This window comes from Balaenoptera ricei, chromosome 14 (genome assembly GCF_028023285.1).
Source record: "Balaenoptera ricei isolate mBalRic1 chromosome 14, mBalRic1.hap2, whole genome shotgun sequence".
NCBI lineage: Eukaryota > Metazoa > Chordata > Mammalia > Artiodactyla > Balaenopteridae > Balaenoptera > Balaenoptera ricei.
In genome coordinates, this window is record NC_082652.1 from 8738090 (window position 1) to 8760863 (window position 22774).

Below are 22774 nucleotides of genomic sequence, written 5' to 3' on the forward strand. Positions count from 1 at the left end.
TTCACTGTGTGGAAGCAAACCCTTATTAACTCAATAATCAGTTTTTGAACACTGAGGTAAATGTATTTGTGCAGTGTTGGCTACTGCCTTGTTATTTTTAAGCCAGTAGTAAGTGATATTCCTTTAACCAGAGTATGAATTCCTTTGCAAATATTTGAAAAAGACTAGATGCCCTTCCCAGAAACAGCATTTTATTCCCCAAAGTTATGTCAATTTGTAAGATTATTAAGCCTAATGGTTAGTTTTTTCAGCCTTCACTGTCTTTGATGCTCTTCTCTTAATTTTTAAAATTGTTAGCGACAGATACTCCAAGGAATGCTTATAATTCTAATTTGATTATTGCTTGCCTTCTTTATTCCACACAGAAAGAGTATGTGGATTAAACTCTAAGGCAGCTCCAAAATTACTTTATTAACTGAAGCCGAACATCATTATTATTTTAAGAAAAGCAAATTGAAAAAAAAAAAAAAAAGCCCTAAAAGTACAAAGTTATTTATAGTTTTTATGTAACATTGGACATTTAGTAACACAGCTTAATGGGTTTTATACAGTGACTTTCCACTCATTTTATGATTTGATTGGAACATTAAAAAGCTTTGACTAACTCTGACAGTTTTTGACAGCTGGCACTTACAGAAGAAGAATTTATTACATTTTTCCTTCAGGATTGATACTCTAGCTGGCTAATTGATAAGAGTACTTAATCATTTTGGAAAATAATCTGTCTTCCACATGATGGCCCAAATAAAGGAAAAAAATGTAGCCTGTGAAATCTGCTTCTGTGTTCACAGATCTTCTCCTCCTAGGACCCAGTATTGCCAGCTGTTGCATGGGACTGACTATTTAAACTGTAAATTTCAAAAGGCCACTGCTTATCTTGCTTCCTGTATTAGTTAAGGAAATAATCCAACTTTAAAGGTTGTCCTTTAAGAAGAATCTTATAATAGGATAATGTCTTTTCTGTTATAAATCTATTAATAACTGAATCCAAGATCATGTATTTTCCCGGTCCAGAAGGTGTAGCAGAATTGTCTTAGAACATTGTTCGAAGGCATATGGAAATTAAACCAGATCTCAGGAAACTGTAGAACATTTAACTTTCTTCTTTAGATTAATATTTTCTATCATTTTGCTTTAATGCAGCAGACAGCAGTAATAAAAGAAGCCATTTAATTAAACTGTCAAATAATTAGTTTATATAACATATATAATTTTTTGGGAAAATTTTAAGCTCTGTGAATTTTCCAAGTGTGTTTCTTAAGTTTTTAGGCTAACGTAATACAAAGAACTTTTTGGTAATTTGAGTAAAGGAAGAGACTGAATATGTTGCTCAAACTAAAAATATATAAATTTGCAGAATTCTTCTGAATTGAATTTGAAAATATGCACAAATGGGTAACTCGCTAAAGCTGCCTTTACAAAGGCAAAAATCAAATTTGTATTGAAAAATGACTTCTTATGGAGATGTGTGTCTTAGTCTCATAGAAACCTCCTTGTCTTACACAGGCATTCACCCAACATTAGTGACTAATAATAAGTGTGAATCAAAGACTTGTTTCTACAAAGGGTTCTAGGCGCTTATATCATTCCTCTTGCTTGGCAAGAAGGAGTGTTTAGCCCTAGGAAGTGAGTAAGTTAGCACCACCCTGATGATTAACTTTCCTTAAACTTGGTTATATCAATAACTTCTCCATTGTTGTAGTAAAGGTGAGATCTAGCTTATATATACAATGAATCCTTCTGTTTAAACAATCCATGGCAGCCAGGAGAGAAATAAAGTTGTACTTTTATTAAATATGTAATTGTTTCCCTACTCAGGAGAAGCTGCTAGCCTGAGCTCCTCCTCCCTTTCCTTTTAATGAGAGCAGTTTAATTAGAGCTATTTGATGTGTGGCAGCCAGGCATGAGGTGACTTTTGTCTGGGGAGGATGGAGAGGGATTGTTTAAAGTTATGTGTATATTTTCAATCTTTGACCCTTCTGTCTGAAGACAATCTTAAAAAGAGAATATTGTCTGTAACTGTCATTTAGTCTCATCCCGTCCTTGCAAAAGAAGTCAAAAACTAAAGCACAGAATCCAAACAAGTATTTTTTTAAAGACTTGGACAAACATGCTTTCTGCTCCCATGCTCCCTCTTTTGGCAAACTGTAAGTACTTTCTCAGCAAACACCGATAATTTCACAATTTCCTTTCTAGAATTGCTAAGAGACTTGAGTCACCAAATTTGGTTTCAGAACACAAAATTCACTGTTCAGGACACAGAAGGAAATTAAAGATTTCTGCTTTTCAGTGAAAGTATTTGTTTCCGCCTCAGTTCAGAGTGTTAATGGCAGGTTCCTGGCAAGACCACTGCTTAACACTGCATGTGAGAAGCTGGTAAATAGGCATAGAGTTTTGGAGCTTGAAAGGAACCTCAGAATGAGTCATGTAGTCATTTGTTAGATTGGGACCTTTGAGGGACCTCTTTCAGCCTCTCTACAGTGCAGAAATGAGGACGTTAACGCTTGTAGCAAATCACTTTCAGCCTGGGTAGAGTAACCGCAGTGCAGCTCACTCCTCACGAGGGAGCCTGTTCCATTGTTAAAGAGCACAGCCTGATTGGTTTATTGGTTCTAGAAGCGAAGCAGACTTACAGAGGAAGAGAAATTTTTTTCAACAGCAGTTAGGCAAAGCGAGATTGAACAAATTTTACTCCCTGTAATGTGAAGCTCTGTAGTCATAATAATCATAATCATGATGATGATGATGCTAGCAGCTAACCCATTATTAAGCACTTGGTGTGTACCAGACACTGTCCTAAGTGCTTTATGTGTATGAATCAATGTAAATCTCAAAATAATCCTATGAGATACTATTATTCTCATTTTATAGATGACGAAACTGAGACACAGAAAGGCTTTCACAGTATTACACAGCTAATAACTGTGGCAGAGCCAGAGTCCAAGACCTGTGCTCTTAACTACTGTGTTGTCCTGCAGTGTGACCCATGAATATACTGGTTGTATATATCCGTAAAGGTTAATGTCCATTTATAAACTATAATATGTGTGAAATTATTTTTATTGCTTCTTTTTTTAAATATTTATTTATTATTTTTTTGTGTGTGGCTGCATCAGGTCTTAGCTGTGGCACACAGGATCTTTTGTTGTGGCGCACGGGCTTCTTTCTAGTTGTGGTGCAAGGGCTCCAGAGCACACGGGCTCAGTAGTTGTGGCGCAAGGGCTTAGTTGCCGCGCTGCATGTGGGATCTTAGTCCCCGACCAGGGATCGAACCCGCGTTCCCTGCATTAGAAGGTGGATTCTTAACCACTGGATCACCAGGGAAGTCCCTATTTTTATTGCTTCTTATAATGCTTTTTTAAAAATGTATTTGCTTACTGTACCTGAAGAACAAACTTTACTACTTTACTAAATGATTAAAAATAAGCTCTACCAACCAGATGAGGGGATTATAGTAAAAATGATTGTCAAGTAAATACATGAAAGAAGCAATAGTTTTAGATACAGAGCAAATAGAAGCTTTATAGGTTATAATTTAAAACTTTCTTTGTGAAAGTCTTAAAATCATGTGTCTCCTGTTGCTGGACATTTAGATTGATTCCAGTTTTTTACTTCATGAACAATGCTGCAATGAAACTTAAAGATCGAAATGCAATAAAATATTAAGCAAAACCACAAAATTTATTTAATTTGGTCAAATCCAGAATCCATTGAATAGTTTTATGGACATTTCTTGCCTTCATCTATGAAAATGCCAAGGCTAAACCAAAGAAATTAGCAAGATATTACTTGATTAACTGGAGAATGAATTTGTAAGTTCATTCATTTACTTATATGCAAATATTTATTGAGTATCTTCTGTGTGCCTGACACTGTGCTCAGTGCTAAAATAGAAAATGAACACGACCTGGTTTTTGTTCTCAAAGAACTCACAGTCTAGAAAACTCTAATATTAGGCAGCAAAAAGAAAAGTTTTTTTTAATCTATAGAACAAGGAGCTCAGAGGAAGAAGCAATTAATTCTAACAGGGGGGTTTGAGGAAAGATTAATGGAAGAGGTGGGACTTGAGCTAGATTTGTAAGAATGAGTTAAGATTTTGATAGGTATAAGAAAAGTGGAAGACGTAAAGGCATTTAAGGACATGGCATTTTCAGGAAATGACAAGTCTAGAATGGCTCAGTAAGTTACCCAGTTGCATGGGGCCAGGGTAAGGAGTTCCTATTATGTGCTAAGCTCTTGTGCTGTGTAATTTGATATGCTGGGCATTCAGCTGGACTCTATGAAAAGGTACAGTAAAAGTATAAGACATGGCCCCTGTCATTAACAGGAGTAACAACAATACATTAAACAACAGCAAATATATCGAATACTAATAACCAAGTGCTAAATTTTGTGTGCTATCAAAGTTCAATCAAAATGGAGATCTAGGGAAGACTAAAAGGTCAAAGGGGAGTCCAGGAGGCTTCATCAAAGAGGGAGGAATGATCTGGGCCTGGAAAGATGAGTAAAATTTGGATAGGAACCAGTAATCGAAGGAGTTTACAGCACTGGATTATCCAATAGGCAAACAGATGTACCCCAGATATTTGATATTTCAGAAATCAAAGAAGTTTTCATTAGAAAAATCAGAACTCAGACTTTCTTACACTCTTTTTAGGGTTTAGGGTCTCTAAAAGTTTTAATTTAACTTTTTGGAGTGGGATCAGGAGTTAATAGTCCTATGGGAATTCAAAACAAAAAACAAAAAACACTGTGGGCTGGAGCAGTCTAGGCACACTAGAGAAGGAGATAGTACAAGTTTCAACCATTCTGGAAGCATGGGTAGAATTTGGCTTAGGGAGGGAACAAGAGCTCCATGGGGAAGAGGAAGCCCCAAGAAAGGGATACCCTGAGGTACAAGCCAGACAAGGCTGGAGAGAGTAAGAGAGTTGAAGCTGGAAAAGGAGTTGGAAACCAAATTGCTGAAGGTTTTGAGTTGGTACAGTTGTCGGCGTTGTTCTTAATATCCCTGCTTCCTTTTGGACCCTTGATGAAATGAGAGATTCATACATTGTAGAGAATCACAAATTAATCATCTCCAAGAGAGACTGCTATCATGGACTACGTTTGATTTCTTTTTTATGACAAAGGAGAGCAGTATAGGCAATAAGCCAGTTATTTGTTTCATTGTCTTTGGAGGAATATTTTTTACACTAACTCAAAGATTCAACATTTTATTCTTTGATTCAGTTTACAACTCTCTATCATCTCATCTATACAATCACGTTTTTGTTTCATGTCACATTTTCAGATATATGGAAAAGATTTGCTAATTCAAAGGAGTTTAGGTGAGAAACAATATTTTAAAGTTATATTTTTGTTGGGAGACATTTTTATAATTTTATATGATTTCCTATATATCCAAAAATGTGAGAAAAAAATTCAGAGCTGGTGTTTAACAGTGCTTGATTTCTTTTCCTTGAGAGTAGGAAAAAGAACTCTTTTATGTTGTAATAATTGCCAAGTCGCTGAGGAGAGCCTCAGCCCTTGAAGAGACCCACTTGCTAGTGACTTGGCAGTGTCAAACAAATGTTCAACTTTTATTCTGACACTTCTTGAAGAATTTGATTGAAACTATATATGTCCAGATAACACTCAGCAAAGTGCCCTTCTTGCATTTGTTTCAAGATATATTTGGAAACAAGAGAGATGACCTTGGACTCAGCTGCTTTTCCAATTTAGGACTTCTCTCTGGGTCTACTGAATAATATTCTCCAACATTGAAAATTCAACAAATGGAAAAACATTTTAGTTACTATATGCCATAAGTCCTATGATAGAGGATTTTTTTCTCCAGCAATATGTTCTGCCTCTGAAAGAATGATATATTTAGACCACAATCTCTATATTAGCTTTCTAACCATCTACTTCAAAATACAGGAACACATTTGCTTTTCATCAGAGTGCCTTTTTATAATCTAAATTGAGCTGTCCTTGCTTTTTAAAATATTTTAGCATCTAAGAAATAAAAAACAACGAGCAGTTAACCCTTCACCTTTGCTTTTTGGCATTCAGAATTTGTTCGGAAGCCAGGGTTCATTGTAGCTTGATGTAAGATCTAAAAGAAGACTTTGGAGGCTCTGACATCCCCGTCTAAGGTTATTGCCACCTGTCCAGATGACAATAGAAGCCCTACTAAGTCTAACCTCAAGGCTGAAAGCCAAGGTTAGCTTCCAAATGTATCTACATTTAGCCCATGGAGATGGATGGTTTTAACTGTCATTAAAGCGATATTCTTTCAGTTACCGTTTTGCATATTTTGGAGGTTTAAGCAGTTCCATTTTTAATTTGTTGTCACAGTCACAGGACAAGACTTAGGTAACCTTTCTGATAAAGCAATTTTACTTTTAAGCAAATAATAACAACTGATCATTGTCCTACATGGCATATTACCGGGGATAGTAATGTTTTCTATTTTCATATGGTTTCCTAAGATGTTACAGTCAATCAGAGCATTTAAAGAGATGATTATGTTGTTAACAATAGTCTCCAGCATGCGCAATTCATTAATTCCCAATAAAATGTTGTGTTAACACACGTGCACACACTTACATGCACATGCAGAAATAGGGAAACACAACATATTATAATACTTCAAAAGATAGCTTGTTCTCGAGGATTCCTTGTTGCTTGATTTTGAATCAAGTATTATGTCAACTGTTAGCCACATGGTGAGTGATTTTTGCAACTATTACCACTTAAGCTACTTTTAAAGATGATCCATCCCATCAGATAACAGATTGATCTTAAATTTTTAATTGTTATAAATTATTGCACCAGCGGGAATTCCCTGATGGTCCAGTGGTTAGGACTCCGTGCTTTCACTGCTGAGGGCACAGGTTGGGAAACTAAGATCCTGCAAGCCACTGCGCAGCATGGCCTTAAAAAAAAAAAATTTTTGCACCAGCATTACTTTGCAGTTTCCTAATTCAAAACTGGTGACTTTTATTTTTAATCTGATATTTACTTCTTTATAAAAACAGGTTTTGCATGGGTGTGGCTATCCTGTGTACATTTCCATTATTTTATTGATATTGAACCAGATCAATTGCTACAGTCACCACAGGGCCCTAATTAAGTATATAAGAGCTCTTAGTACCCAAGCTAATTGATTTTATAGGATGATCGGTGAAGTTTGCTTTTCCTGGTGCCAGAGATTCCTCCAACTGCACAACTTTGGAACTGTGCTTTTTAAAGATACAAAAAAAGGAAATAAGGTGATATTTTACAAAGTGTTCCTAAGATCTGTAGTGCTCAAGCAAGATTTTAATGAGGGAAAAGTCTCAGAGAAAAGGTAATTTTAAGTAATACAGAGATTAAATGTGAGTTTTGCTGAATGTTTTCATAAAATATTATCTTTCAAATGTATGTTTTCTCATCCTTCTCTAAAAACATATGCAAAACTTTGAGCCAAAGAGTCAGAATATTCCTACATGGTTTGTGCTTATTAAGTTTGTCGGTATGTTTCAGGAGCCCTTTTCTCTCTACCCAGCTCTCCTTATTCTTAGGTATTCTTAAGCAAATCAGAGCATTGTTGATGTTCAGTAAGTATTCGTTGCTTAAGAAGTAGTATCTCTCTGTCAACTTACTAAGACAGGAGAGATTTCTAGCAACTACAAAGTAAATATATTTTTCTAAACTAAATTCATATCCAGCTATCTGCAGATTTATATAGAATCTGGTCCAAATATTTGCAGTACCATCAAATCAAGGCTTTCTTTGTTTTCTTTTTCTTATCATGCCTAAATATCTTACCTTGATCTTGTTGGTACAGAATCCAGATGTGTTGATTTAATGAAGGCAGATCTGATATATTCCTAGTTAAAACTCAATTTAACATCTTTATTTTTTTTTGTCTCTGACCCTCTCCATCATTTTTTTCCTCCCTGTTTATGTGTATCATTCCCTTACTCTTCAAAACTTTCTTTTTTCGTATCTCAGACACACATTCTCTTGCCACTAGTAAGTTTACTTTTAGAGCATTTTTCAAAATATTTTTCATTAAAAAAAATACACACCGTGGTGATGATTGTACAACTCTGTGAATATACTAAAAAATAGTGAATGTGTGCATACATTTAAATCACTTTAAATCGGTGAATTGTATGCTATGTGAATTATGTCCCAATAAAGCTGTTAAAAATAAAGATACAAGATCAGTGTAACAAAATTCAGATAATATCAAAGAATAGTAATTTAAAAAAATAAACCCTCACCTGTCTCAGTCTTCTCACTTCTCAGAGGTATTTCCGCAGTTAGGTTTTAGAATATTCTTCCAGACATTTTAATTGCATACACAGGCACATATATGTATTTACAGCCTTTTAAAATTGTATACAGAAAGGGTTATATTCACTATTCTGAAACTTGCTTTTTGCACTAAACAGTAAATTATAATCATATGTACATATAGAGCTATCTTACTCTTAATAGTTTCAGAATATTCCACTATATAGGTGTAAAACAGTTTAATTAACAAATTCCTTATTGAACATCCTTCTGCTTACATCTTTGCACCCTTATGCAAGTATATCTACAAGGAAAAAAAATCTTAGAAGTAGAATTGTTGGATTCAGAAGTATGTGCATTTAAAATTTTAGATAGATACTTTAGACCAATAGATATTGCCAAATCACCCTGCAAAAAACTGGTGACAATTTGTAATCCCATCAGTCATGAATGACAGTGCCTAGTTTACTGTCCCCTTACCTATACTAGATATATTAGCTTCATAACATCTCTGTCAATATGATAGGCTTAAAGAATTATTTTAATTTGTATTTTTAAAATTATGTAAGGTTGAGTTTTTATGGCCTCTTTTTTAATTTTTTAAGTAATATTTTTTTCTAAATGAGAAGTCCATAATGTTAATTGTGGAAATTTTGAATACAGAAGATAATTAAAATAACCTGTAATCCCACCACCCAGGAATTATCACCATTTACAATTTTACTTCTGGTCTTCTTTCTGTGAAATTTATCTCATGATTATTTTTAACAAATAATGAAGCTTATTGGCAAAGGAATTTATTTTTGTATTTAAAATGTGCAGTTTACAAAATGAGGTTATAATACAGCTACTTAGACTACTGCTTTGAGCTGTTTTAATCAAGGTGCTATATAAACATTCAGTGGACTGAGCTCCCCTCTGCCAAGCTTTTGGGATCAGCTAGTGGAAAAATCATTAGCATTCTTTCCTTGACACTGTCCTGTCACTACCAGGGCTCAAACTGGATGAGATTTCCTAGGAGCCAATAGGTCTCTTAGTGGAGGAGAAGGAGCTCTATAATCCCTTAATGGCATAGAAGATAGAGGAATCCTGTACCTTAAAGAACAAACACATTTTCTTTAAATATATGTCTATAAAGGAATATATTATATATATAAATCTTGTATTATATATGTTTATATGTGTATATATAATCATTGTTCTCTCACACACACACATAAAACAGGAGATGAGATTGGTGAGCCAGGGTAAGAACCTTTAGAAAGTGTAGTAGACACCTGGGGAACAGTAAAATGCTGAACATATAGGGTCAGCCATTTAAAGATACAAGTCCTGTATGGTAATCATCCATATCCTTATCTGATTCTCCTTTTGGACTGTAAGAGCATGGAATGCGGAATTGGTTTCTGTTCACAGTTGTATTTCCTGTGCCTACTTGCACATAAGCAACTTTGATCAGTTAATACTGATTAATAAATGAATGAATTCATTTAATTAGTTAAATGAATAATGAATGAATGAAAGTAATAGAGTGTGACCTTGAGTAAATCACTTAATTGCTTTGGACCTCAGTTTCTTTCTCTGACAACTTCAAAGAATGGTTGAAAGGATCAAATAAGGTTATGTATGAAGGTGGTAGGTAAGACTGGGACCCCTCTCCAAGCTGATTGTCTTCTCATTATTTTTACTGAGCTACTTACAGTCACCATTCGGGTAGGGCTTACTGTAGCAACTGCCCGAATATGATCTTGATTAACCAGATAGAGAATAAAGTAAATATAATATAGCTCTGTAATTAGAAATAATCTCCAGTATATCCTGGAGACTTTGACATCTTAACCACTGCTTCATTCTCACTATTCAAAAGTATGTTATATAAATCTAATACTAGAACACTCATCAAGCTTAGGATAAAGTTTATAGAAAATGAATGTTGGGACTTCCCTGGTGGCACAGTGGTTGGGAGTCCGCCTGCCAATGCAGGGGACCCGGGTTCGATCCCTGGTCCAGGAGGATCCCACGTGCCGCGGAGGGGCTAGGCCCGTGCGCCACAACTGCTGAGGCCCGCACGCCTAGAGCCCATGCTCTGCAACGGGAGAAACCACCGCAATGAGTAGCACACGCACTGCAGCGTTGAGAAACCGCTCACCACAACTAGAGAAAGCCCAAGCGCAGCAACGAAGACCCAACGCAGTCAAAAAAAATAAAATAAATAAATTTATTAAAAAAAAAAAAAGAATGTTGTCATGCCTTTAACACACTTAGAAATGCATATGTATGAAAAAAATGCATATGTATGATTGTCTAAAAGCAGAGACGGTAACTCAGGAATGCACATAGTATAAGTATAGAATAGTTAGTAGCTGTTCTCAGAGTGACCCATTGTACATGATTGTAATGAACATCTGTCCTTTTTGGCTTATCTTGTATCAAATTGTCACAGACACTTCCAGGCAGTGGTTACATTTTAGAGTTAATATGATGAAATCAAAAAATCTATGAAATATTTTGTGTATTACTCAAGATAGATTCTGTGACCTTTTAAGTTTGTTGAAAGAGGAAGCTAGTGTATTGTAAAACCAGTTAAAATAAGAATACACTTGGAAATATAAAGTAGCATCAGCTCATAGACCTTGGAAGATGCCTTACTTAGTGGCCAAGGCCCCAAAATTTCAATTTATTTAGAAATAAATCTGTATAAAAACTTATATAAGTAGAAATATTTCTCAGTCCAGTCCTCTTTAATGTAATGCCATAAAAGATGCAAAAATAATAGACTAGCACATAAACTTTTCTTTTTTTCTATTTGTAACCAAAAGCATTGCATAATCAGGCAGGAACCAGGAAGTAAAAATAATCACAAAATTAAACCAAGTGATCTGTTTTCATTATACTACAGCAGGAGTAAAAAGTAAAGATAAACACAAGCCAGCAAGTTTATCAAATTTGAAAATTCTTTCCATGTCAGTCATACCTTAATACAATAAAAATGAAATTTTTATTAAGGCTTGTAACTCAACACTGTCCTTTTTAAACTTTTTAAATTATGGTGAAAAATACATAACCTAAAATTTACCATGGTAACCATCTTTAAGTGTATGGTTCAGAATATTCACATTGTTGCACAATAGATCTCCAGAACAAACTGAAACTCTATACCCATTAAACACTAACTCCCCATCCCCCTTCCCCAGACCTTGGCAACCACCATTCTACTTTCTGTCTCTGAATTTGACTACTCTAGGGTCCTCATATAAGTGGAATCATATAGTATTTATCTTTTTATGACTGGCTTGCTTCACTTAGCATAATGTCCTCAAGGTTCTTCCATGCTGTATGTACCATGTGACAGGATTTCCTTCCTGTTTAAGGCAGACCGCTGTCCTTTTTTTTTTTTTTTTTTTTTTAATGCTATTCTTGTCTGCTTACATTCTTTTTATGTATGTATGTATGTATGTATGTATGGCTGTGTTGGGTCTTCGTTTCTGTGCGAGGGCTTTCTCTAGTTGTAGCAAGCGGGGGCCACTCTTCATCGCGGTGCGCGGGCCTCTCACTATCGCGGCCTCTCTTGTTGCGGAGCACAGGCTCCAGACGCGCAGGCTCAGTAGTTGTGGCTCACGGGCCTAGTTGCTCCGCGGCATGTGGGATCTTCCCAGACCAGGGCTCGAACCCGTGTCCCCTGCATTGGCAGGCAGATTCTCAACCACCGCACCACCAGGGGAGCCCCGCTGTCCTTTTTAATGTCATTTTTATGGTACAGTCTATTCTACTCTTAAACATCTTTGCAGGTATTATCTATGTTAATGTCCCAGAGCATGATCAAGTACAGAATGATGAGAAGCAAGTTGAAATGCACATCTGAACTTCCAAATTATCTTGTCAAGAAATCAAAAGTGGTTATAAAGTGATTAAACAATGCAGGACTTAGTTTGAGAAAAACCTTAAAGACCTTTTGCAAGCCTCTTGTATTGAAGGTTTTTAGTTGCTTTGTTTTTCTAGAAATGTATTTGACCTATTACAACTTTTTTTGAAGTATCTTCTAAAAATATCTGCTGCTGGGTTATTTTTTTTCTTTCAAGCCTGCAGACATTTTTTCTCACTTCTTCAATTGAGTTAGCTGTATTCCTGTTCGTGAATAGCACTCCTCCCCTGTTCTGTCATAGCACAGCCTTATGTTCCTACAGTTCATTAAGGGAAAGCAGTCGTCAACTGTAGACATTGTTAGATCACAGAACCTAACAATAATAATTTTTAAAAAGAAGCAGTTCATTCATTTTCAGTCTTCTTACCTTAATTTTTTAACAGCTTTATTGAGATATAATTTACATACCATACAATTCACCCATTCAAAAATTCATTGATTTTCAGTATATTACCAGAGTTGTGCAACCATTACTACATTCACTATGGGAACATCTCACTACCCTGAAAAGAAACCATGTACCTATTAGCAGTCACTGCCCATTTCCCCCAGACCCCCCAGCCTGAGAAAACCACTAATCTACTTTCTAGCTCTATAGATTTGCCTATTCTGAAATTTCATATAAATGGAACCATACAATATGTGGTCTTTTGTGTCTGGCTTCTTTCCCTTAGCATAACGTTTTCAAGGCCATCCATGTCGTAGTATGTATCATTAGACTTCATTACTTTTTTTTTTTATTGTGGGAAAATACACATAACATAAAATTTACCATCTTAACCTTTTTTGGGGGGTGGGGGGGTGCTGCACCACACAGCTTTCGGGCTCTTAGTTCCCCGACCAGGAATTGAATCTGGGCCCATGGCAGCGAAAGCACCAAGTCCTAACCACTCGACCACCAGGGAATTCCCTTAACCATCTTTAAATGTACATTTCAATATTTTAAATACATCTACATTGGTTCTACAACCAATCTCCAGAATTCTCTTCATCTTATAAAACTGAACTCTATTCACATAAAACAGGAATTCCCCATTTTCCTTCTCCCAGCCTCTGCAACCACCATTGTATTTTGTCTCTATGAATTTGACTCCTCAGGAACCTCATATAAGTTGAATCATACAGTATCCTTTCTTGACTGGTTTGTTCCACTTAGCATAATATCCTCAATAACCTTATCATTCATGTCGTAGCATTTGTCAGAATTTCCTTTCTACTTCATTAACTTTTTATGACTGAATAATACTCCATCATATGGCTATACCACATTTTGTTTATCCAGTCATAAGTTGGCGAACACTTAGGTTATTTCCACTTTTTGGTTATTACAAATAACAGTATTATGAACATTCATATACAAGTTTTTGTATAGACATGTTTTCAGCTCTCTTGGGCATTTACCTTGGAGTAGAATTGCTGAGTTATACGGTAAGTCTATGTTTAACTTTTTGTGGAACTGCAAAACTTTTTCAAAAACTTTTTCACTGCACCATTTTTTACATTCCTACCAGCAAAGTGTGAAGGTTCTAATTTCTACACATCCTCACCAAGGATGCTGGAAAAAAGGATATTGTTACCATCCATCTTCTTTATTATAGCCAACTTAGTAAGTATGAAATAGTATTTCATTGTGGTTTTGTAAGCATTACCCTGATGGCTAATTTTCATATATTTATTGGCCATTTGCATATCTTCTTTCACAAAATATCTATTCAGATCCTTCGTCCATTTTTTAATTGGGTTATTTGTCTTTTTATTGTTGAGTTGTAGGAGTTCTTTATTCTAAATACAAGTCCCTTTTCAGACATATGACTTACAAATATTTTCTCCTATTCAACTTCGTTATTTTGCATGTGGATATCCATTTGTCTCAGCACCATTTGTTGAAAGACTATTATTTTCCCCATTGAATTGTCTTAGCACCCTTATTGCAAATCAGTTGATCATAACTATGACAGTTTACTTTTGGACTTCTCAGGGTTAACCTTATAAAGAGGTTCTGGTTCCCATCTGATCCTTAGCCCTGGGTCCCAGTCATCCTGTCCCACTTCTCCTCACCTATCATCCCCGTGTGTGCATATTTCTAGCATAAGGCAAGGAGATTCGGGGGCATTGATTATTTTTAGTTTAGGACTAATACAAAGTTGAGGGTTAGTTAATCAAACTCAAAACTGCATCTGTTAATTTAAGCTCAGATTTTTTTTTTAATTTATCTTATTTTTCTTTGGCTCTGTTGGGTCTTTGTTGTTGTGCAAGGGCTTTCTCTAGTTACGGCAAGCGGGGGCTACTCTTCTTTGCGGTGCGCAGGCTTCTCATTGTGGTGGCTTCTCTTGTTGCAGAGCACAGGCTCTAGAGCGCAGGCTCAGTAATTGTGGCTCACGGGCTTAGTTGCTCTGCGGCATGTGGGATCTTCCCAGACCAGGGCTTGAACCTGTGTCCCCTGCCTTGGCAGGCGGATTCTTTTTTTTTTTTTTTTTTTTTTTAATTTATTTTTGGCTGCGCTGGGTCTTCATTGCTGCACATGGGCTTTCTCTAGTTGCGGCAAGTGGGGGCTACTCTTCGTTGCAGTGCGTGGGCTTCTCATTGCGGTGGCTTCTCCTGTTGCAGAGCACGGGCTCTAGACGTGGGGCTTCAGTAGTTGCAGCACGCTGGCTCAGTAGTTGTGGCTCGCAGGCTCTAGAGCGCAGGCTCAGTAGTTGTGGCACACGGGCTTAGTTGTTCCGTGGCATGTGGGATCTTCCCCGACCAGGGCTCGAACCCGTGTCACCTGCATTGGCAGGCGGATTCTCAACCACTGCGCCACCAGGGAAGCCCTAAGCTCAGATTTTAAAAATCACTAACCAGGGAATTCCCTGGTGGTCCAGTCGTAGGACTCCACACTTTCACTGCCGAGGGCTCAAGTTTGATCCCTGGTTGGGGATCTAGGGTCCCACAAGCCACGTGGCGTGGCCAAAAAAATAAAATGAAATGAAATAAAATAAGTAAATAAAAAGCACTACCCGTCTTGCCAAGTGCCATGTCCCACCAGTCCTTCCTTTCATCTTGTCTTGACATCTTTGGCCCCCCATGGTGTTGTTTTGTCACCTTCCTCCACTCAGACACTGAGGGTCATTGACTTTACCTTTGTCAGCTGCCATTTTCTGCCCTCTGCCTCACATGACACAGGATCCATGTTGTGGGCCCACTCTGGGCCCTTAGGGAAGGCACCTGGCAACATCAGCTTAATTTTTACGTCCACTTTTACATGACAACCCCATTAGGAGCCTGCTACACTTTTAAAATAGTGTAGCGTTAAACCAAGTCATTCCATTCTCCTTTCTTTATACCTTAAAGAAAAGAGAGGGGCACCCTTTCATAGTCTTTGAGAGTCACAAAATGTAGGTGGCAGGAAATGAAGGTGGCTCTGCAAAGCCCCCTGTGTGTGAAAGGGCAGTAGAAGTGGTGGAGCAAGTGCAGAACTTGTCAGCATTTCATGCCGAGCTGTGGGCATTGGTAGTTCTGGCTCTGAAGCCAAAGCCGCTATTCAGTACAAGCCAGCACGATCCCCTTGCAGTGAGTTTGGGGAATCTATTAGTTTTGCTCCTAAAGTCAGATTTCAGGCTCTCAGAAGAATGGTAGAAGGAGAGAGAGGAGGAGGGATAAATGAGAGAGAAGCTAGAAAAAGATTTGTTTTGATGGTAGAAAAAGAAAAATGAAAGCTCTTCATGGGTTTACTAAGGTAAGGTAGGGACTTCCCTGGCTGTCCAGTGGTAAAGAATCCGCCTTACAATGCACGGGACGTGGGTTCCATCCCTGGTTGGGGAACTAGGATCCCACATGATGCGGGGCAACTAAGCCCGCATGCCACAACTACTGAGTTCGCACGCCTCAACTAGAGAGCCTGCCTGCCGCAAACTACAGAGCCCACGCGCTCTAGAACCCGCGCACCACAACTACAGAGCCCACATGCCCTGGAGCCCACACGCCACAAATAGAGAAGAGAAAACCTGCACGCCACAACTAGAGAGAAGCCTGCGTGCCGCAACGAAAGATCCCACATGCCTCAACAAAGATTCCGCAACTAAGACCTAACGCCGCCAAAAATAAATAATAAATAAATCTTTAAAACAATATGTCTTAAAAAATAAGGTAAGGTAGAGTGCAGATACCTTGACCTGGCAGTTGTTTCACACCCCTGACTACCTTCCAAATTCTCAAACACGCACACACACACACCAGACATACAGAGCAATTCAGAGCTCTATTCTGGTCTGGAAAAATCTTTCCCCTGGGGCATCAGTAGCTTGCCTTGTGATGACAGGCTTAATGGTTTGATATCTCCGCATTCCACTGAGACCACCTACCCAGAGGCTATGCCCTACTGACCTGGTTCACCAGGGCCTGAGACTAAGCATGAGAACACGAGGGCAGTGCCAGTCTAGGAGTCGGGGGAGCTATGTTCTGGTTTGGGCAAATTGTTTTAACTTGCTGGGTGACTGTGTCCATGTTGCTGCTCTCTCTGTAATACTCAGGGTCCCAAATTATAAAATGGGGACCGGACCGAAGGTTCTTGTCTCCTAGAAATGTCATGAGACAGAGTAAATTACGGTCTTCCCGTGCTTATGCTTCTAGGAGGCAAGGAACTAGGGGAATCCTGTGCTTTTCTCTTTTTTTATTGAGATAGGGTTTCCTAGGCTCTCTATGCAAGCCCTTAGAAGACATTTAATCAGAGAATAGTCTGGAAAAAAGCAAACCTGCTCACAAAAGACGAGAGAGCCTTGAAATCTCTTAAGTGTTTCCTTCCAAACAGGAGTCCAAGAGATTCTCTTATAGTTTCTGGCCGGCTACCTGGAGTAGGGCGATAGAAATGGTTTATTTTTCTTTCTTCCAGTTTTTTCCCTTTCTGGTCTGATCCCTCTGAGTGACACTGGTTGGGGTGGGGCCACAAGTTATGGGAGAAAACCATGTCCCAGACACTCAAGTCTGCCTATTGGATAATAGATTGATCAGTCTGCCCTGTCGGTGGGTAAAAATAAAAGAGCAGCCTTTTTATTGATTTGTGTTTATTTGATTGTTTGTTTAAAGGAAGCCATGAGATATAATAGTGAATCAGCCCACCCGATTCAGTGCCCTCCGATGGTCTGGTCATTTGTGGTAAAGTACATCAGGAAGGAAACACCATGGTTTCCCAATCATCTGCCTGCAGTACTAGAGTATAGAGGACCCAAGAACTAACAGAAGGCTTCTTGTCCTTGTAAAAGATCCTTGGGTTCTCAGTTGCTGTATTAGTCTCCTATTGTTGCTGTAACAAATTACTACAAACTTAAAACAACGCAAATGTATTTTCTTACCTTTCTGGAGGTCAGAAGTCTAATGAGGCTAAAATCAAGGTGTTGGGAAGGGTACGTTCCTCCTGGAGACTCTTGGGGAGAATGCAGCTGCTTGTCTTTTCCAGCTTCTGGAGACCACCTGCGTTCCTTGGCTTGTGGTCCTTCGACTGTCTTCCAGGTGCATCACTCTAACCTTTCTTTCCATCGTCACATTCCTCTCTAACTCTGACCCTCTGCCTTCCTGGCACAGGACCCTTGTGATTAAGCTGGGCCCCAGCCCTCTTCTTTCTTGGGCTTCTAAGGATTCTCAGGAATAGGAGTTGCAGTCATTGTCAGGGCTGGGAGCTAGTGGGGAAGTACATTGATAAGAATCTTTGTAACTTTTCTTAGGACAGGAGGCAGCCTGATATTATAGCCTTTTTGAGCCCCTACCCCCATAAAGGTGTTGATGACCATGGAAAGAACTAAGAGTCCAGGAGTAAAAATCCAATATGCCTGGATTATAAGAAACTCAGTTAAGGGTGAAAGCAGGCAAATGGGCTGATGTGACATAAAAGCAACCTAACTGACACCTTTCTCCTTCACTCCAATTTTGGAATTATTTCCCCAAGACACCACCATGCTTTCTATCCTTTAAAGCCTGTATTTTTAGTTTGGGGTATTTTCTATTGTTTGAAGGTTGCCTTGCAACCCGTTTGCCTGGAGGGTTTAAACAATATAGAGTTTCTTTGCTGAACAGCAACAGTAGCCAAGAGAGACGGAATATAAACCTTTTTTTTTTTTTTTTTTTTTTGGGAATATAAACCTTTAAGTCTGTTTTCTCAGAGTTCATACATTTAAAGCGATGGCTTTAAACAGAATAGCTTATGCCCCCTGGCTTGCTTCTCCCTGGGGGAGGGGAGAAGGGTGGCTGGTGGAGAACATTTTGTGTTCTCTTATCTTTCATACTAGTGGAAGGGGATAAGCACCAGAATAGGAAAACAAAATATCTGTCTATTAATATACCCTAAGTCCTCTAGCACATGGATTGGATTTGTTTATTTGTGAAAGAGAAGGATGCTTCTCTCTGACTGTGGGCTCCCCTGCCAGATGGAAGGGAACTGGCAGGCGTAGTGCCCTCCATAAGGTGAAGGGAATAGGCAACCAGGGCCTAACTTCTTACTTAAAAGAGAAAACTCTCAGCCTTTTCTCAAGAAAAATTGGTTTTCTGGCTCAACCTGCCTTAAGCCCCAGCAGCATCATTCAGGGAAACTAAGAAAGAAAGGGAAAAAAGCGGGAGGATTTACCATGAAAGAGCCAGAGATTACCCCTAGCTCCCCACTAGACATGTGCCTCCATCACCCTCCTTGCGTCCAGCCTGTGGAGCCAGAGGACTGGAGAACCTTGCTGGAAGAAAGGACACACAGTTTCCTCAGAACAACCACTTAACTGGCAGTGAGCAAGGCAGAAACAGGAGCGTTTCCCTCCCCAAAGGACGAGCCCTGCAAAGAGAAAAGCAACCCTGCTGAGCTCAAATTCAGGGGCACTGTCCTTTAATATATTCCCTTGGATCCCTTAGTGGTTTGTAGAAGGAGTGCCCAGAGTAGACAGTTTTCTAAAGGAGTAGATGGCTAGTTAATGATAAGCCTTCTAGTTGGAAAAAAGCCAGAAGGGAAGAGATTTCTTTCGGGAGCAGGAACGTACACATGCCTAGGAGCCCCGTGCCTGCCGTGTCTGGAGAGAGGTTCAGAGCGCCCTTTGGCTGCCAGAAGAGGTCTCTGCTTGCCACCCACCAGGGTCAGGCTTTCTCAGGTCCCGGAGAACATTTTGATTAGCAGGAGTCCCAGGCAGACACGGAGAGAAAGAAGAGAGCAGCATTGGTAGGGCCCGCCCTCTCCCAGAGCAAACGGGGACAAAGGTCGGTGTACTTACAGCTGCCTCTCCCAGCCTGCCCGCCTGCCAGCCAGGCCAGATGCCGCAGGTTGTCCCGGCGTTGCTACATGATGCAGGAATCTGTCATCTTTGTGCCTGCTGGGTCACCCATTACCCCAGATCCAATTCCCAGGCAGGGAAGGTTAGGACACGTGAGCAGAAGCAAAGGCTTTGGCATTCAGTAGCTTTAAAACAGAAATGCCATCATGTCTTTACCTGTGCAGTTGGGAGCAAAACATGTTTGTTAGGGGTGTGATGTGCTATTGTGGAATAAGTACGAGAGGAAAGAATCTGTGAGCTGCCCATCTGAGAGGAGGGCTCTCTGTGCAAACCGTGGTTCTTCAGGCACTCTTAGAATGTGAACAAACTTTCTTTGTGATGATTTCTTATCCTACATTTCACTGCCAGCCCAGCATGTTTGAATTTGTCTCGGCTTCAGCAGGTCTGAGTATCCATTGGGATTCTCTGTGAGAATTTAAACAACTTGGAGGCCACCGAGGTTACCACGTATAACCAGGTCTGGCACAGATTTGGCATGAGAGTAAGCAGGAGACAGAAGCTTTGTGTGTTATGAAATCATTGAGGCTGTAGCCCACAGCCCTTCTTGTTTGGGATTACAATTAGAATTGCTGTTATTTGTTTGTTCGTTTTCTTTGTTTGTACCTAGGAATGGGCTTCAGCTAATGAAATAATGGTGATATAGAAGCTGACATTCATCAAGGCACTGAACTAAGCACTCTCCTTGAATTATCTCATTTAATTTCCACCTCAAACCCATGAGGCAGACATGACATGATCCCCATTTAAAGGTGAGGATCCAGGCTCAGAGAAACTGAGTAACACACTTAAGATGATCTGCTATATTCATCTGGGATTATGACTTGCTAGCACCGTATTCTGAACATAGAGGAAGAAAGAATATGAGAACAAGTATTTCTGAGGGCTGCAATTGTGTACAGGTTTCTTGGAAGCTAGGGCCCTCTTGATTTATGCTCCATGGGGCCATCTGGGGAAGTTGTTTAGCTTCAGAGGTGATAGATGAGGGCTGGGTCATTTATGTTTGCAGAGCATGGGTTGAAGGGTAAGTCAGGACAACATTTCTTCTCTGGTCCCCATCAGGGACTCCACAGGCCAACCTCTGTGGCTGTGTTTATATCATTATTTTTAAGGCATCAGCACCAGCACAGCAGCTCTAAGCTCTCTCTTCCTTTAGCCATCCTCCATGTGGAAAGAAGCCAAATGGGAGAATTTCCCCAACCATTTCCCTCCAGTGCAGCTGGTACCAACTTGAAACCTAAGACATTTAACACTGCAGCCCAACCGAAGCCTGGCTAAGCTGTATTTCTTTAGACACAGCAGGAAGCCATTCTGTGCTCTAGTATCAAGAACCATCTCAGGGCCCAGGGTGGGCTCTGCCTCCTTGGTTTGACCCCAAGAGGTCAGCTGGCTGATGAAGCCCATCAGAAGTACTTATGTAGACTAGGACAGTCAGCTGCAGCTTACCAGAAGAGAGGGGAGAGGATGCCCAGGATTTTCATATTTAATTGAAAAGTAGTGTCTTTGGAAAAGGGGATGGTAGAGGAGTTCCTACAGCATTGAAAGAACTCCCTCCACTTGTTGCTGTGGGAAGGTAGCATAGATCCAGCTGCTTCAGAGCCATTCATTATCCTTCATCCTGGCAAATGGAACTCTTCTATGGATAGGCAGTGTTGGTAGTGAACCCCTGGCTCTCCCGGCTGCCCCCACAGGTCACAGGACCCTCCAAGCTGATGCTCCAGCGTGGTGACCAGAGTCTGGTTCCATCCTCTGTCACCCAGACCGCACACATCAGCTTTGCCCCATTCTGTGCTTCTGAATTACACTCACTGGCAACCAGCACCAGCTCTCCCCTCCCAGTGCCCTGATATCCTCTGGTTAATAAGCAGCTCACATAAAGACACCAAGAACTATTGCAAGAGGGGGAGAAAAGCTGAGGCTCTGAATACAGGCCAGGAAGCCCTGGACTTGGCCCAGGAACTCGGTGGCTGTTTCTGTTCTCTGCCCTTTGGTAGCCTTCCTCACAGGTTATAGAAGGAAGAGAAGCAGGAATGCTTTATCTAAAGCTGTAGTGGACCATAAAGCAACGACGTATTTATCTATCAATGAGAGACTCTCGCTGAAGCCTGAGGTCCCTTCATGGAGACTATTAGTCCTCTCCAGAAGAGACCAACTTTCTGCCCTTTATCCTTTCAAACCTATTTCTAGAAGAGTCTTAGGTCCCTGTTAATTAAAGCACTAAGCTCCCCACTTCCCTCTCTCTCCTGTCTTTCTGAGCTGCCCAGATGGCACTCTTCCCACCTTCACCTTCATCTCCCATACTATGTTTTATCTCCCAAGGTTTGGAGATGTCCTTGAGACATCCCTGTGGAAGGAACCAGTGGGGAGTATGTGCCAGATCCCCCCTCATTGTCACTTTGGTCTGAATCAAATCCTGCAAGGGGAGCTGGAACCCTCTCCCTGGGCCTGCCCATTGTCAAGGTCCTGGTCACCTTTAAAGCCTCCTGCAGGGATTCCCACTGCCAGCGGATCCTTTTCTGAAGCCCAGCACTGTGACATTTTAGACTTGGAAATCCCTAGACAAATATGTCTCACTTAATCCTCACCACACTGGAGACTCTCACTTGGCCAAACTTAACAAGTACCACTAGTTCTTGCAGCAAACGTTCCCCGTGTTCCAGGCATTGTGTTCAGGGCTGGGAAAAGGATAAACAAGGTAAGGTCCCTGTCCTTGAGGAGCAACCAGCTATTAGAAGAGACACATGAAACAGGAGCTCCCCTCTCACTCGAAATGCCTCATACCCAATGTTCCTTTAACTTTCCCAGGCTCTCTAAGGCCCTGTTCTTTCACCATTTACCAGCTCTATAACTTTAGCTCAATTGCTTGCTCTAAGCATCAGGTTACTCATCTGTAAAATGGGTTTATTAATAGTATACATCTACCTTTTAGAGATATTATGAGGATTACATGAAACCACTTATTTGTAAGGCACATAGGGCTAAATAAATGCTGGCTGTTACTATTTTCCTCCTGAGGATAATGTTTGCCAGGAAGAGTGGTAAAAGCAGGGAGAGCTGGGTTTGAACCCCCGTTTCCCCACCCCACTGATACTGTATGCTTATGGGCAAAAAACTATTCTCTCTGAGCATCAGTTTCATGGGTGATAATTTACTTAATTAGAGTAAATTAGTTGATATATGTGAAAGTACCTCACACATAGCAGGAGTTCAACACATTAGCCCCTTGGAACTTCTTAAGGATCCGAAGACCCTAAAGCTCCAGGGATCCAGAAGAGACGCAGAAAGATGCTAGCGCCTCCTTTAGGAA

General features: G+C 39.8%; 1 long non-coding RNA gene across 1 annotated transcript; it reads right to left on the bottom strand.

Annotated features, from left to right (window-relative positions):
- Positions 1-17525: 17525 nt before the first annotated feature.
- On the bottom strand, positions 17526-19500 carry LOC132347955 (uncharacterized). Its single transcript, XR_009497316.1, has 3 exons — positions 19411-19500; positions 18786-18980; positions 17526-17844 (listed from the first exon to the last, which is right to left on the bottom strand). It is a non-coding gene; the product is annotated as an uncharacterized LOC132347955 (long non-coding RNA).
- Positions 19501-22774: the final 3274 nt, after the last annotated feature.